Source organism: Mirounga angustirostris, unplaced genomic scaffold (genome assembly GCF_029215605.1).
Source record: "Mirounga angustirostris isolate CCGP_5_RB_7025 unplaced genomic scaffold, mMirAng1.0.hap1 SCAF_3, whole genome shotgun sequence".
Taxonomy (NCBI): domain Eukaryota; kingdom Metazoa; phylum Chordata; class Mammalia; order Carnivora; family Phocidae; genus Mirounga; species Mirounga angustirostris.
Window position 1 is genome coordinate 92,875,541 of NW_026991711.1, and position 17,745 is coordinate 92,893,285.

Consider the following 17,745-nt stretch of genomic DNA (forward strand, 5'->3'; position numbering starts at 1 on the left):
ATTTGCACAAACTGTAATTTAAAAAAATCATATAACAGATACATTAATACCAAGCTTATAGAAATAAAAAAGGATCAAAAGAGAACACTATGAACAACTGAATGCCAACAAATTAGATAACTCAGATGAAATGGATACATTCCTAGAAAGACACAAAGTACTGAAACTGACTCAAGAAGAAATAGAAAATCTGAACAGACCTATAACAAGAGATTAGCAATAAAAGAACAAAAAAAGCAAAATAAAACTACCCACAAAGAAAAGCCATGGCTCAGATGGCTTCACTGGTAAATTCTATAAAACACTCTAAAACAATAAATGTCAATACTTCATAAACTCTTCCAAAAACCACACACACACACACACACACACACACACACACACACACACACAAAACAAAAACAGACGAGGAGGGCATCTTTCCCAACTCATTCTGTGTGGCCCTATTACTCCAATACCAAAATCAAAGATATCACTAGAAAATTAGAGACTAATATCCCTTATGAATATAGATACAAAAGTCTTCAACATATGGCAACAAATCAAAATTCAGCAACACATAAAAAGGATTATAACACCATTACCAAGTGGGATTTATCCCAGGAACAGAAAGTTGGTTTGATATCTGAAAATCAATTAATATTAATAGAATAAAGGACAAGTCACATTATCATCAAAACAGACACAGAAAATCCAAAAGCCTTTAATGATAATGAGAAAACACTCAACAAACCAGGACTAAAGGAAAACATCCTCAATCTGATAAACATCATATATAAAAACCCCACAGCTAATACCATATTTAATGGTAAAAGACTGAATGCTTAAGATCAGGAACAAAACAAGGATGTCCACTCTCACCATTTTAATTCAACATTGTAATAAAGGTTCTAGCTGGGAAAAAATCAGTCAAGAAAATGTAATAAAAGGGATACAGACTGGAAAGGAAGAAGAAAAACAATCTCTATTTGCAAATGACATGATTTTGTATCTAGAAAATGCTCAGGAATCCACTAAAAAAATAATCAATGAGTTGGGCAAGGCTGCAGGATACAAGGTCAATATACAAAAATTAATTGTATTTCTATACAATTGCAATGAATAATCTTAAAATGAAATGAAGAAAAACAATTCCATTTATAATAGCATCAAAATATATAAGAATAGATTTAATAAATGAAGTGAAGAACTTATACTAGGAAACTACAAAACACTGTTGAAAGCAACTAAAGATGATCTAAATGAATGGAAAGACATTCCATGAACATGAACCAAAAGATTTATTATTATTAAAATGGCAATACTCTTCAAATTTATTTCCAGATTCAGTAAATTCCTATCAAAATCACAACTGCATTTTTTTTTTCAGAAAGGGACAAACTGATTGGAAAATTTATATGGAAATTCAAGGAATCCCAAATAGCCAAAACAACTGGAAACGAAAAACAAAGGTAAGGACTCATATTGCCCAATTTCACAAACTATAAAGCTACAGTAATTGAAACAGTATGTACTGCCATAAAAATACACATATACATTGATAGAATAGATTTAGTCCAAAAATAAACTCATACATTTATAGTCAACTGGTTTTGGACACGGGTGCCAACACAGTGCAATGAAGAATGGGCTTTTCAACAAATGGTGGTGAGACAACTGGAAACCTACATGTAAAAGAATGAAGTTGGACCCCTACCTCAGGCCATATATAAAAATTAACTTAAAATAGATCAAAGACCTAAATGTAGGAGCCAAAAGTATAAGACTCTAAGAAAACACAGAATTACAAAATGGTTTCTCAGATAAGATACTGAAAACACAACCACAAAAGAAAAAGAAGATAAATTGGACAATAAAATGGCAACCTTTTGTGCTTTGGAGGGTATCATCAAGAAAGTAAAAAGACAACCCACTGGATATGAGAAAATATTTGCCAATCATATATCTGCTGAAGGACTTAAATCTAGACTATATAAAGAAACTTTATAGCTCAATAAAAGGACAACACAATTTAAAAAGTGGGCAAAGCATTAAATAGACACTTCTCAGATGAGATATACAAGATGGCCAATATGCAACAAAAAGATGATTAGTCATCAGGGAAATGCAAATCAATGCCACAGTGAAATATCACTATATACCCAATAGGATAAGTATAATAAAAAAGACAGATAATAACAAGTGTTGGTCACAAAAATAGACTCAAAATGGTTGAAAGACCTCAATGTGAGACAGGAGTCCATCAAAATCCTGAAGGAGAACACAGGCGGCAACCTTTTCGACCTCAGCCGCAGCAACTTCTTCCTAGAAACATCGCCAAAGGCAAGGGAAGCAAGGGCAAAAATGAACTGTTGGGCCTTCATCAAGATAAAAAGCTTTTGCACAGCAAAAGAAACAGTCCACAGAACCAAAAGACAACTGACAGAATGGGAGAAGATATTTGCAAATGACATATCAGATAAAGGGCTACTATCCAAAATCTATAAAGAACTTACCAAACTCAACACCCAAAGAACAAAGAATCCAATCAAGAAATGGGCAGAAGACATGAACAGACATTTTTCCAAAGAAGACATCCAAATGGCCAAAAGACACATGAAAAAGTGCTCAACATCGCTCCGCATCAGGGAAATCCAAATCAAAACCTCAATGAGATACCACCTCACACCAGTCAGAATGGCTAAATTAACAAGTCAGGAAAATGACAGATGTTGGCGGGGATATGGAGAAAGGGGAACCCTCCTACACTGTTGGTGGGAATGCAAGCTGGTGCAGCCACTCTGGAAAACAGTATGGAGGTTCCTCAAAAAGTTGAAAATAGAGCTACCATACGATCCAGCAATTGCACTACTGGGTATTTACCCCAAAGATACAAATGTAGGTATCCGAAGGGGTACGTGCACCCCAATGTTTATAGCAGCAATGTCCACAATAGCCAAACTGTGGAGAGTCAAGATGTCCATCGACAGATGAATGGATAAAGAAGATGTGGTATATATATATATACATATATACAATGGAGTATTATGCAGCCATCAAAAGGAATGAGATCTTGCCATTTGCAACGACGTGGATGGAACTGGAGGGTATTATGCTGAGCGAAATAAGTCAAACAGAGAAAGACATGTATCATATGACCTCACTGATATGAGGAATTCTTAATCTCAGGAAACAAACTGAGGGTTGCATGAGTTGGGGGTGGGGTGGGAGGGATGGGGTCACTGGGTGATAGACACTGGGGAGGTTATGTGCTCTGGTAAGCGCTGTGAATTGTGCAAGACTGTTGAATCACAGATCTGTACCTCTGAAACAAATAATGCAATATATGTTAAGGAAAAAAAAAGATAGCAGGAGGGGAAGAATGAAGAGGGGGAAATCAGAGGGGTAGACGAACCATGAGAGACAATGGACTCTGAAAAACAAACTGAGGGTTCTAGAGAGAGGAGGGTGGGGGGATGTGTTAGCCTGGTGATGGGTATTAAAGAGGGCACGTTCTGCATGGAGCACTGGGTGTTATGCACAAACAATGAATCATAGAACACTACATCTAAAACTAATGATGTAATGTATGGTGATTAACATAACAATAAAAAATTAAAAAAAAAAAACAAGTGTTGGTGAGGATGTCTCCACTAGAACCCTCATATTCTGTTGGTGGGAATGTAAAATGGCATCTTCACAATGGAAAAGAGTCTGGCCATTCCTGAAAAGGTTAAACATACAGTTATTATATGATCCAGCAATTCCAAACCTACACATATATTCAAGAAAACTGAAAACATATGTCCACATGAAGTCTTGTAATAGCTGTTCCTGGCAGCATTATTCACAATAGCCAAAAAGTAGTTTGGAACAACCCAATGTCCATCAACTGATGTGTGGATAAACAAAATGTGGTATATTTACATATAAATGCGTTTGACAATTAAAAAAATGAAGTACTGTCACATGCTACAATATAGATGAACCTTGAAAACATGCTAAGTGAAGGAAGCCAGTCATATACTTGTAGGATTCTATTTATATGAAATGTCCAGGATAGGAAAATCCTTAGAGATAAAAAAGTAAATTAGTGGTTGCCTGGGGCTGGTGAAAAATGGGTAGTGAGTACTGATAGGTATAGGGTTTCTTTTTGAGCTGATGATGCTGTTTTATTATTATTTTTTTTAATTTTTATTTTTTTTAAAGATTTTATTCATTTATTTGACAGAGAGAGAGAGAGAACAAGTAGGCAGAGAGGCAGGCAGAGGGAGAGGGAGAAGCAGGCTTTCCGCTGGGCAGGGAGCCCGATGCAGGGCTCGATCCCAGGACCCCGAGATCATGACCTGAGCCGAAGGCAGCAGCTTAACCGACTGAGCCACCCAGGCACTCCTGATGATGCTGTTTTAAAATGGACTGTAGGGGTGCCTGGGTGGCCCAGTCTGTTAAGCATCCGACTCTTGGTTTTGGCTCAGGTCCTGATCTCAGCGTTGTGAGATCGAGCCCTGTGTCCCACGCCCCACTCAGAGTGGAGTCAGCTTCAGATTCTCTCTCTCTCTCTCTCTCTCCCTCTGCCATTCCTACTGATGCTCTGTCTCTCTAAAATAATCTTAAAAAAAAAAAAAAATGGGTTGTAGTGATGATTGTAGAGCTCTTTGAATGTACTAGACTGTTGAATTATGTACTTTAAATGGATGAATTGTATAGTATTTGAATTATATCTCAGTAAACCTGGTAGCAGAAAAAATTATGAAACAATTAGGGAAATCTGAAGATTTGGTAGACCATGATACTAGGTATTGTTAACTTTTTAGGTATGATGGTGGTATTGGAAGTTATTTTCATTTAAGGGAAAATCTTATCTTTTAGAAATACTAAAATATTTGTGGATAAAATAATTTAAAAAATTATTCTCTTGACCCTACCTATCCCTTGAAGTATCACTCCACTTTTCTTCCCCACCCCCTACCTCCCAGCCCAATTATCTATCTTCCCTCTTTCCAATTCTGTTCCTACCACTCTCTTTTGAACCCATTCCAATCAGGCTTCCATCCTCACCCCTCCAATGTTATGGCCAACAATTATAGCCCATTGGCAATTGACTTGGTCGTTCTTCCTGCTTTCCCTTTATTTCAGTGGCTGACCCTTCTGTCTCCTTTGTTGGTTTCATTACCCTCTCAGTCCTTAAATGCTAGAGTGCTCCAGGGCTCAGTCTTTATTTATTCTTCAGGACTCAGTCTTCAGATAACTTTCTCAAATTTCTGTCTATACTTAATATCTAGATGATCTCATGGCTTTTAATACTATGTGCTTGTGTCTCCCAAATTTACATACCCAGCCTAGAGCTTTCTTCTGAACTCCAGATTCAAATATCTAACTGCCTTGATATTTCCACGTGCTAATTTAATAGGCATTTCATTGTTTTGTTTTGTTTTTTTAAAGTAGGCTCCACACCCAGTGTGGAGCCCAACATGGGGCTTAAACTCACGGCCCTGAGATCCTGAGCTGAGCTCAAGAGTCAGACGCTTAACTGACTGAGCCACCAAGCACCCCTTAAAAGACATTTCAAACTTAACATCTCCAAAACTGAATTTCTTATTGCTTCCCATTCCCATCCTGCTCCTCCTGGTCTTTGCCACTTCAGTAGATGGCAACTCCATTCTTTAAACTGCTCAGTCAAAAAATATTGGGAGTCCCCTTAACTCCCCTTTTGCTTACACCCTGCATCAATTTATCAAATCCCATGTGCCATCCTGGCTGAATATATCCAAGACATCTCATCACTCCACTGCTTGCACTTTTCCCAAGCCACCACTGTCTCACTTTCAGAATTGCAATAGCCTCCTAAACGCTCCCTCTTGCTACCCAACAGTCTATTCTCAAAACAGAAGCTAAAGTGATTCTTTAAAGATAGAAGTCAAATCATTTTATTTCTCTGCTCAAAACCTTCCAATGGCTTCCCCTCTCAGTAAAAGCCAACATTCTTACAATGCCCTGTAAATCCCCACATAATTTGGCATCCTGTTACCTCTGACCTCATTTCCTACTTTCTGCCTGCCACACTCTGCTTCTGTCACTCTGGCCTCCTTTCTGTGCTTAGAATGTAGTGTAGACATCCTCTTCCCTCAGAATGGTTTCTGCACTTGCCATTCTTTCTACCTGGAAGGTTCTTCTCCCAAGGACATTTCTTGCTCCCTCACCTCCTTCAGATGTGTACTTAACGTATGTTTCTCAGAGGGCCCCTGCCCCACCAGTCCTATTTAAAAAGAAACTTCTTTCCCTATCCTCAGCAGTCCTTATTTCTCCCTCACTGCTTCATTTTTTCCCTGTAACATTTATCCTACCTGACACAGTTTATATTTCATTTACCATTTTATTTTCTATCTCCTATGAGAACATGGATTCCCCACCCCCCCCCAAGTGTTTGGCACATAGTTGGTACACAATGTTTCTAAGCGTATGAATGCTACTTAAAATGCACTTATATTCTCTGCTTCACTGTTTACTGGTGCTAGCTTCATAAGCATTTGGGTATGCATCCCTGAGGAAGATGAGACTGACTGAATAGAAACACTGTCCACTCACTCAAGACTATGATATCTATCTTTGTAAAGGAGACCAAAGCAGAGAGTGGAATTCTAGAGGTTCAGTTTTCAATTGCAGCCTTGGTACCAATAAGCCATGTGACATTGGGCAAAAAAATTTTCCTTTCTGGCCATTTATTTCCTCCCCTGTCAAATGGATCATTGCTTTGAATGATCCCATAAGGTTTTTGAGAATGTAAAATGAAAGATAAAATGTTGAGTAGGAAATGATGTGTTTTATTTTCTCTAGTACATACAAAAATATACTTACCTGGCCTTTTATTTTATTTTTATTTTTTATTTTTAAGATTTTATTTATTTGACAGAGCGAGACACAGCAAGAGAGGGAACACAAGCAGGGGGAGTGGGAGAGGGAGAAGCAGGCTTCCCGCAGAGCAGGAAGCCCGACGTAGGGCTCGATCCCAGGACCCTGGGATCATGATCTGAGCTGAAGGCAGACTCTTAACGACTGAGCCACCCAGGCGCCCCTATTTTATTTTAAGATTTTATTTATTTGAGAGCAATGAACCAACTTGGAATCAAACCTCAGAGTTCTTTTAAGGACCTCAGACGGTGCAGTTTTGCTGTGTTAAGCCCTTATAATACTAGTAATTTGACTGTGAAAGTTCTCAATGTCAGCCTATTCTTTCTCCTGGGAAGACTCACTTTTTTTTTTTTTTTTAAGATTTTATTTATTTATTTGAACGAGAGAGAGAGAGCACAAGCAGGGGAGGCAGAGGGGCAGAAGCAGACACTCTGCTGAGCAGGGAGCCCAACACAGGGGCTTGATCCCAGCACCTTGGGATCATGACCTGAGCCAAAGGCAGACGCTTAACTGACTGAGCCACCCAGGTGTCCCCGAAGACTCACTCTTGACATCTGAATTGTTTTCTTTCAATATCCTTGTCCAAATTAGTGAGTAGTCAGTGCCCATGCATGTCCAGATCACATGGGAGTTTTGTTTCCTAATCATTTGTGTGTATGTGTGGTTGGTGAGTCTTCCCGCAGCCCATCAGTAACCCAGAACATTGATTTTCTCACTGGTAACTGTGGTGAATAACAATTGGCTCATGTTTATTTTGATGGATTCAATGACATATCAATACTTTACATAAAACAGTAGTACAATGCCTGGGATATTTTAAAGCCTCCATAAATTCTCTGTAAAAATGGAGTATGTATTGAGCTTCTACTGCCAGGGTCACTTCCTAAAACAGTTCTTTTACCATATTACTATCCCCAGTCCAGAACCTGAAACAATTCGGCTTTCTCTACTTGGTTTCTAAGTCTTCCCCATCCTACTGAAAGCAGAGTCTCAGAGATATCTGTACACCCATGTTCATAGCAGCATTATTCACCCTAGTCAAAAGGTGTAATTAACCCAAGTATCTATTCTGGTATACAAACACAATGGAATATAATTCAGCCTTAAAAAGGAAGGAAATTCTGACACATGCTACAACACTGAAGAACCTCCAGGACCTTATGCTGAATGATATAAGCCCGTCACAAAGAGACAAACACTGTTATGATTCTACTTGTATGAGATATCTGAGTTGTCAAATTCAGTGACGTAAGTAAAATGGTGGTTGCCAGGACTTGGGGAGTGGGGAATGAGGAGTTGTTTAATAGTTATAGAATTGCTGTTTTAGAAGATGAAAAGAGGGGACATCTGGGTGACTCAGTAGGTTAAATGTCTGCCTTCAGCTAGGGTCGTGGTCCCAGGGTCCTGGGATTGAGCCCCACATCGGGTTCCCTGCTCAGCCAGGAGCCTGCTTCTTCTGCTCCCCCTGCTTGTGCTCGATCTCTCTCTCTCTGACAAATTAATAAATAAAATCTTAAAAAAAAAAAAAAAGATGGAAAAGAGTTCTGGAGATGGTTGCCCAGCAATGTAAATGTACTTAACTCTACTGACCTATGTAGTTAAGAGTGGTTAAAGTGGCAAATTTTGTGTTATGTGTATGTTACCATAAAGTTAAAAAACAAATCCCGCATCCTAGTTTTCAAACCTTACTTTCCACTCTTCCCCCGTATTCCACACCCCCCACCCCTTTTTCAAGTTACTGCTCTCTACATTGTACTCCCAGCAAAACACTTCCTTTTCAGCCTTTGCCCCAAGGAGTTTCTTCTCTGGAATGCCTTCATCATCACCCACCCATTTTCAAAAGGTTGTCTGTGCTTTCGCCCCGAAGACAGGTTTACCTTTTCTAGATCCAACCAGAAGTCACATCCTCCATGACACGCCTACACCTTCAAACTAGAGTCCTTGGCCTGTCCTGCACTGCAGAGAGGAGCAAACACATGGCTTTACTGTTTTACCTTCGTCTCTCCGACCGTAACATCTAAGCTCCTGAGTATCAGGGGCATTATCTCACCATCCTCCCGCACCCCTCTTCTAACACAAACACACTCACTCCACCACCACGGAGCTCGGCATTCAAGAGCTCCCAGTGAAAACTCAATGCGTTGGGCATCGAGATGGAGGAAAGTCAACTCACACTCCCGAAGAGTGATTTCGTCGACGCAGTGTGTAATTTCACACAAAAGCTCTCAGTGTCAAATTACCTGCGAACATAGGGGTTTGACGCGGCAAAACTGCGGGTCCTTGGGGATCCTTAAAGGCAGCCCAATAATTTGCACAGCTTTCTACCCTCCGAAACACGTTCTCACGTGTCATCCGAAAGTAATGCGAGAGGGAAGACAGAAGCAGCGTTATTTGCGGAGGCGCTCAAGTAAGAAAGGGGTTGTGACTGGCCGTCTCAAGAGTCTCCGAGGCCTCAACGGGGCCGACTGCGCTCCAAGAAGAGCAAAGAACCGTTAAAAAGTTGTGCTTCCGGCTCAAGTGTCGGCGCCTAATTGAGAGGGAAGAGAGAACGGACGCAAGCCCGGGTACGGAAAGTCGCAGGGCACAATTTCCTTCATCCTAGTCGCCCGATGGTGGGGGCGGGACGCGCGTAACCCAGAAGTGAAAGTCCGTTTCCTTCAGGTATTAGACCCCAACCACAGGAAGTCCCGGCCGGACGACTTTTATCCAGGCTTTCCTAACTCCCCCTCAGCTCTATTCACTGCACTGCCTGCATTGTGGTGCTCTGTCGCCGCGGGCCCTTACATCCACCCTCGTAGCCTAGCCTGAGTTTTGCCGCAACTTCCCAGGGACCCCAACAGAACCCTGCCACCCTTCCCTTAAAGAACCTTTACCCTACGGGTCCCCATCGGGGTCAATTAACGTTCTCGGAGGGGGCAAAAACTCCTGGGATTTGCAGGTCCGGTAGCCCAGAGCAGCCAGGCCGGCGCCTGCGCGGGGCGTTACCATAGAGAGCAGCCGCCTCTCTGGTCTCGGTTTGCCCTCTCTATGGTCGAGCCGGGTCCGTGGCGGTAAAAGGGAGACTGTACTGCGCAGGCGCTCTCGGCTTCTTATTTTTTTTTTTTTTTTTTTTTTAATCCCCGCACCAAGCGCTTAACCTCATTGGGGTGGAGGAGAAGGCGGCGGCTGTCTGGTCTGCAGCGGCAACAGTAGCGAATAATACGACTGTAAGTACCCGGTCAGGGCGAGGAGATTTAGATCCAGCCCTCCGAGGCCTTTGCCCCCTCCCCTGCGGTGGCGGGCGCTGGGTCTGGGTGGGGGCGATGTCCAGCGCTGTCATCGGCTCTTGGGTGCACTTTGGGGGGAGGGGGCGGCCCTTAGGTGGGAGCCGAGCGGGGAGCGGGATGGGAGGGTTGTTTATCCACCCGGGAGGTCGCTGATCCCAGGCTGCTTTGCAAAGGGAGGAGGGGGCGGCTGTGGGGTCAGCCGGGCTTTGTGTGCCCCTCTCTCTTTTCCTCTCCCAGACCGCACCCCGAGCCCCCTTCCTGACCCGAGTCCTCCCGGCCCAGTGGGAGAAGCCAGCGAACAGCCCAGTCGCGTTTGAAAAGAGCCCGGGATTGCGAGGGGAGGGGGCGAGGGAGAGAAACCCACAACAACTAGTCATCGGCGAGTGATGGGTGTGGAGAAAGATCCAGAGGGAAGGGGTGCCGGGGAGGCGGGCGGCCGGGGCTCCCTGCCGGGCCAGACAAAAGCTGAGCGAGCGGCGCCGAGCCGAGCTGGGGGCCGGGCGGGATGCAGAGGGTCCCTTGGTCCCTGGGGCCCGCTGAGAGCTTCTTTCCAAAGCTGGGAAAGCGGACAAGTGCTGAGTTAAGCCTTGTGCAGCCTGCTCAACTTGCCTTTGTTGTTCTTTGGTATTGGCAGAACCGCTCTGACGAAGATGAGAGTGTGATCTTGCACGTTAGCCTGGTTGGGTACAATGGAGCTAATCGAATTTTGCTTTCCATTTTCCGAGCCGCTCGGATGAGTATGGGGTTTTCCAGAGTCTAACTTATTACATAATGTTATTAAAATAGTTGTGTTTATTTCTAAGATTAAAAAAAATTAGGTGGAGCCTTTTGAAGCATGTTTTGTTGCATCCGGATGAATTTATTTGTTGTGGTGTTCGTTCATTCGATACTGACCGTTCGTAGAACCCGTGAGTTCTTTAATCATGATACTTTAATTTGTAGATGTGGCAGTGAGAGCTTCGGATTCTATAGTCCTTTGGGAGGCAGTGATGCAGAAGAGTCAGAAGGGAGAAATAGTTGCATGCTGCCATGTGCCTTGCATCCTATTCTGGTGCCACAGTCCCGTATGAATTCTAGCTTTAGAGATTGTTGCTTTTATTACTATTATTATTTGTGATATTTACTGAGCTTTGGTATGAGGGATCCTGGACAGTGGGCTCCTTTTGCTCATAAAGGGAGTGAGAGAATAGTAACATTGATGCAGAGACCTTATAGATAAAAACAAAAAACCACAATGTCCCAGAGTTAGTGAATATTATTTATCTTCTCCATTTGCCAAGAAAGATTTAAATTTTCGTGAGCTGTTTGCTTATTCATTTTGGTAAAATCGTGTAACTGCACCTTTCTTAGCAATTGTTACTCAAATCTGTTTCTGCAATTCATAGTTTGTCAGCTAACATGCAGCAGCACTATTTCAGATTTTTTAAAGTTTCGTTTTTTTTTGTTTTTTTTTTTTACTGATTTTTCAGCCCTAACTTTATATTCCCCCAACTAAGGTTTACCAAAGTTAGAAATCCTTTGAAGTGACCGTTGGTGGTGGGGGTGTCAAATATTATATCTCCATGTTACAATCTAAGCTAAGTGGTAAATACAGAAAAGGCCTTTGCTAACCTGACACCTTAAATTACTGTTGGAATTGAAAACCTAGATCTCCTGGTATGTCAGGATTTGGGCCACACACTCAGCTTTATCTAAAAGAGGTAAGCATTTTTTGTACTAAAAGGAAGGAAAAAACTGAAGCTTGGTGTTTATGCTTCAGTAACCACTGCGGTAGAATCTCTTGAAGTGTAGTTAGGTTGATGGGAACTTACTTTTTATAGAGCAAGATTTCAGATCCTTAAAATAGTTTGACAGGGACGCTGAGAAATGATTGGCCAAAGAACATTAAGTTTATTGTTCATATGTATTATGTTTTGTCCATTGGTTTTGGATTTAGTTTGTTTTTGCTTTAGTAGTTAATTCTATTTTCTTGGGTGGCTCAGTTTCACAGTTTATAAGTTGAGTAAGAGATAGTTTCTTGGATCTGAGACCTAAATTTATTTTTGAGACTGCATTTCTTAACAGTCTTCTATTTGTAAAATCATCATTTTTAGATTATAATACTTTTAATTTAGTATTATTGGTAAATATTATAACCACTTAAGTGATTATAATATTAGGCTAAGAGCTGAGTTATTAAAACTGCCAGTTTTGAAAACTGCAAGAAAAATGGAATCATATAAAAGTTTTCCTAGAAAATAAGAGAAGGATCTATTAGTCTTAAAAAAAAAAAAAAAAAGATGCAAAACTAAGCGAAGGACCAGTCGTTGCTGATAGAGTTTTTGGTTTGTAAAATGTAATTTAAGAAAGTAAACGAACCTTTCTTTACCCAGGGCAAGCAGGGCAACCTCCATAACATGTGTGTGTTTGACTAAATGACCTCCAAAGGCCTTCTCCTTTTAAGCCCCAGAGTTTAGTGTTTATTTCTGGTGGGTCTTCATCACCCCAGGGCTTGCCTGCCTCCTTTATGCTCAGACCAGTACTGCCATACTGCAGGCTTTTCTTCCCCAGATTCTTTTTTTTTTTTTAAAGATTTTATTTATTCATTTGAGACACAGAGATACAGAGAGAGAGAGAGAGCATGAGCAGTGGGAGAGGCAGAGGGAGAGGGAGAAGCAGACTCCCGGCTGAGCCAGGAGCCCGATGTGGGGTTCGATCCCAGGACCCTGGGATCATGACCTGAGCTGAAGGCAGACGCTTAACCATCTGAGCCACCCAGGCGCCCCTCTTCCCCAGATTCTTATGGCAGCCCCAACCCACCTCCCCACGTGGATTCCTAAAGATATGGCTCAAATGATGGCCTTTCTTTCATAATGCCTGTGTTGACTTCCCTCTTGTTTCCTGCCTGGAAATCTCCTCATTCCTTGCTGATTCCTGTTGTATCCATTACCTTCCTCCCTGGAAGATTGACGCCTGTGCTTTTATTCTTCTCCAGATCCTTGAGGGCTCTGGGGGTTTGTATGACACGATGGTATCCTCTGTACTTACTACCAGGACTTGTGTAACTAGGAACTTGTGTAACTAGTCACGGTAGATGTGTGAGATGTGAAAGAATGAACAAATGTATCATAACTTAGAATAGAAGACTTTGAACTTTGGAAGAGCTCTTAGAGGCTCCATAGACCACTTTCCTACCTTTTGTCTACTCTGTTCTGATCATCAGCCTCACTCTGCAGATGTGCTTCTCTGTTACTGGACAGGTCTTGGTTGCTAGAAAGCTAGTTTAGACTGTGTCAAAATCTGCCACTCCCCTGTTACCTGTTCTTGGTTATACTCCTTGAAGCAACATGAGTTAAGTCTGTTTCTTCTCCACATAATAGCTTTCATTTCCTAGGACAGTCATCAAGCCTTCTGTAGATTTATGGATGAATTAATTTATTAAACCCTTTCTTTAGTTAGATACCAGTACCATGAGGGTACTGTTGAAAAGACTGTATGTTCCCCACACTTCCAGGGCTCAGTCTAATAGAGGGCCAGAATGTTACAAAGTGAGGCCAGTTATGCTGGAAGTATGTAAACAGGCTAGCTTTATCCCCTCATGGTTTTTTTTTTTTTATTTTTAAAAAGATTTTATTTTATTTTTTAAAAAAGATTTATTTATTTATTTTAGAGAGAGAGCCAGCAAAAGTGTGCAAGCTTGGACTTGCAGGGGGGAGAGGCAGAGGGAGAGAGACTCTCAAGCCAATTCCGTGCTGAGTGCAAAGTCTGTGGGGCTCCATCTCACGACCCTGAGATCAAGACCTGAGCTGAAACCAAGAGTTAGATGCTTAATCGACTCTGCCACCTAGTCGCCCCAAGATTTTATTTTTTTAAAGTAATTCCTACACCCAACATGGGGCTCAAACTTATAACCCCTAGGTCAAAAGTCACACGCTCTACCATCTGAGCCAGCCAGGTGCTCCCTCCCCTCATGGTTTAATCAGATTTCCCCATGCTGCTTTCTTTAGGCAAATGCAATGTCTGAAATGAAACAGAATTTGCTGTGACCTGACCAGAGTATACAGCTGTTGTCTTAGGTTAAGAAACTGTATCAAGAGTTTTCAAACTTTGTTGTACATTCTGGCTCTGCCACTTACTAGCCCTGTGACTTTGGGCCATGGGCCTGTTAAATCATCTCTTCCTATTTAATAATTTCATCTATAAAACAAGGGCGAGGGGAGGGCAGTGTTAACAGTAGTACCTACTTACAGGGTTGTAAGGATTAAATGAGATAATATTCGTCAAGTGCTGAGAGTGGTGACTGACATATAGTAAGTGGGTATACATGGTATTCCTACTATGTATTTGTGATAGGAGTTAATATTAATAACAACATAGTGTAAGAAGCAATAATCAAGTCAAAGAATCACTTGAGTTTGTTAAAATACAAATGGTCTGACCTTATTTATTCCTGTCCACCCAGAGATTTTTGTCAATTAAGTCTGTGAGACCTGGACAGCCTCAGTTTTAGCAATCCTCAGGTGGTTCTTGAAAAAAACCCCAAAACCCTAAAGTTTGAGAACCCTGCACTCTGTTAATTTTGTTAGTGATTGCATTTGCTTTTACAAATTAAAAAAAATTACCAAGTAATAGATGAATAGATTCTCCTGAAAGATTGAAACATTGCAGGGGCACCTGGGTGGCTCAGTGGGGAGCCTGCTTCAACCTCTCCCGCTGCCATTTCCCCCAGCTTGTGCTCCTCTGTCAAATAAATAAATAAGATCTAAAAAAAAAAAAAAAAAAAGATTGAAACAATGCAGATAAAGGGAAGGGCTTGGCCCCAGATCTCAGGCCCCCCTGGGAGGCATATCCATCCACTTATCACTTTGAAATGTATCCTTCTAAACAACTGTTCTCCTTTTTGGTAGCTACGCATAGATGAGTGTCTTCTTAATAATAAATAATAGCCAGATTTAAGGGCTCGATTTTGAAAGCACTTTTACATTTGTAATCTTCTTTGCTCCCTTCAGACTCCTGTGAGGTAGATAGGGAAGATAACATCATTATCCTATCAGTTTACAAATGAGAAACTAAGACTTGCAAGTTAAATCCCAGTCTGAGATAGAGCCTGGAGGAGAGCCGGGCCTTCTATTTCTCAACTTAAATGTTCTTTTCCTGTCAGCTGGCTCTTAGCTTCATAATTTTGTTGGATTATTGAAGTTATGGTTCAGGAAATCTTATGATCTTTTTGCCTTGTGAATAGCTGCCAAACCAGATTTCCTCCTATCTTTTAGTGTGTTTCTACTTGCTTTTAAAAAAGTGTAAATTCAAAGTTTCATAGTTAACGTGTATCTGGGAAGATTGATCTTTTTTTTTTTTTTAAAGATTTTATTTATTTATTTGAGAGAGAGAGAATGAGAGACAGAGAGCATGAGAGGGAGGAGGGTCAGAGGGAGAAGCAGACTCCCTGCCGAGCAGGGAGTCTGATGCGGGACTCGATCCCGGGACTCCAGGATCATGACCTGAGCCGAAGGCAGTCGCTTAACCAACTGAGCCACCCAGGCGCCCAAGATTGATCTTTTTGTGAAAAAAATCCAAAACTGGCCTTGGGACTGTTACCATGGTACATTTGGGTGAGTTTACGTTTGTTCAGGATAGCTGAATCCACTTTCCACCTGTCTCTGTAAGTGTTTCCAGTTAACTTTCCAAGCAGAATCAGTTAAATTTATTTATAGTCTTATTATAATAACAAAGCAATAACAGAAACTTGAGAGACCAGAGAGGGAAAAGCCACATCAAACCATCCTAACACAAGCTATTATTTCTTAATGTATCACCTTTGAAGCTGCCCATATGTTTGTACTTTTCAGGAAGTAATACTAGGTCTTGCATGTTTTGTGACTATTTTCCATGTAATGACAGACTATGTTATCATTGAAGTTTTTTAATAGCTTTGTCATATTTGAGATGATATGGCAAATTTTGGGAAACTGGGATCCTTGACATGTAAGTATGTTTTTTTTTTTTAAGTTTACTTATTTATTTAAGTAATCTCTACACCCAGCGTGGGGCTCGAACTCATGACCCCAAGATCAAGAGTCTCATGCTCTTCTGACAGCCAGCCAGGTGCCACTTTTTTTTTTTAAATTATGTATACTACAACACGGTGACTATCTTTTTGCATATAGTTTGCTTCTTTTGTGTTGTTGCTTTAGGATAAATTCAAAGAAGTGAGTATTGGGTGATTTTTGATACACATTGTCTGATTGCTGACCAAAAAGTTGTACCAGTTAATAATTTTCCCAGCACCCTAAGAATGTTATCAGTTCCATAAAAATATTACCAACTTTTGGGAATATATTTTTTGTTACTGTGAGAGATGTGGAATGGCACATTATTTTTATTTTTCATTTATTTTAAAAAAGAATAAGCAGTAATGATGAACTTTTATATGAACCAACTGTATGCAATTTGTATTGGGCATTACACGTGGGTGATCTTGCTTCCTTAGTTTTCACTCTTGCCCCGCATTGCTAAAGCTATTGCATTTCCAGGTAGATGTGGAGGAAATGCTCCCTTTGCTTTGTTGGACAGAATAGTCTTATTTGTCAACATCAGAATGTAATCTTATTACATTTTCATCTCCTACCTCCAAGAGCTTTTTGTGCTCAAGGACCCTGCTTGAAGTATTTAGTAATCAGAATGTCTGGTGGTGCGGGTGAGGCATCTGCTTTTTAAACAGCTTTCCCGAGTGATTCTGAAGCCAGAGTTTGAGAGCTGCCTCGGGACTACCTTCTAGCTCATTTTCTGCTTAGTTTCTTCCCATAGTGTGTCTTTCCTGTGGGTAGAGGCCGACTTTGTTATGAACAGTTGCTCAGACATGCTAACAGAGGCCTGTTGTACAGAGCGAATGAATTGTGTAGCAGTGCCCTTCCTGATGTAGAGTAGCCGGGTTCATTCTAGGAACAATTAGCCAGTCTTTCTAACAGTAGTTGAACTGCATAAAAACAGCTCCTTCTCTGAAGTCTTCTCGTGGTTGCTGGTGACTGTTTTATTTCAGTTCTGAGAGTCATAGAGCTCTCCAGACTCAAACCATATCCTGCTCAGCCTTTGGTTGGCCCAAGGGTGGTCGGTAGACCCAGTGTCACAATGGCAACAGTCACCATGGATTGAACACCCAACTTTTTATAAGTGTGCTTTTGCCAGCTCTTAGAGCAACATTTATTTTTTTTTTTTTAAAGATTTTATTTATTTGACAGAGATACAGCGAGAGAGGGAACACAAGCAGGGGGGAGTGGGAGAGGGAGAAGCAGGCTTCCTGCCGAGCGGGGAGCCCGACGTGGGGCTCGATCCCAGGACGCTGGGATCATGACCTGAGCCGAAGGCAGACGCTTAACGACTGAGCCACCCAGGCGCCCCTTAGAGCAACATTTAAAGGCAGATGCCATTTTCATTTTACAATGAGAGGAAGCTGAGGTTTTGGAAAGTTGAATTATTTGTCCACAGTCATACAGCTGCAGAGTTTGGCTCTCAGATTCTTCAGCTTCCTTTCCATTTAATTCTGTTTTTCCAGAATTCTGTTATTCCTCGTTCGTGAAAGGTCAATGGGCTGTCTTGGGAGAAAGTCTGCTCC

General features: G+C 41.4%; 1 protein-coding gene and 1 long non-coding RNA gene across 15 annotated transcripts in view; one reads left to right on the forward strand and one right to left on the reverse strand.

Moving 5' to 3' along the window:
- The window catches only part of LOC123839510 (uncharacterized), a 46,769-nt gene extending 37,228 nt beyond the window's left edge, over window positions 1-9,541 (reverse strand). For all 11 annotated transcript variants that reach the window (XR_010410109.1, XR_010410108.1, XR_010410110.1 and 8 more), the window contains exons 1-2: window positions 9,129-9,541; window positions 8,766-8,844 (exon numbers count right to left, since the gene is read on the reverse strand). This is a non-coding gene — a long non-coding RNA (uncharacterized LOC123839510). The remainder of the gene's footprint in view (window positions 1-8,765; window positions 8,845-9,128) is intronic.
- Window positions 9,542-9,735: 194 nt separating this feature from the next.
- The window catches only part of CLASP1 (cytoplasmic linker associated protein 1), a 263,675-nt gene continuing 255,665 nt past the window's right edge, over window positions 9,736-17,745 (forward strand). For all 4 annotated transcript variants that reach the window (XM_045869025.3, XM_045869027.3, XM_054506248.2 and 1 more), the window contains exon 1: window positions 9,736-10,094. The gene's annotated coding sequence lies outside the window, so the exon portion shown is untranslated. The remainder of the gene's footprint in view (window positions 10,095-17,745) is intronic.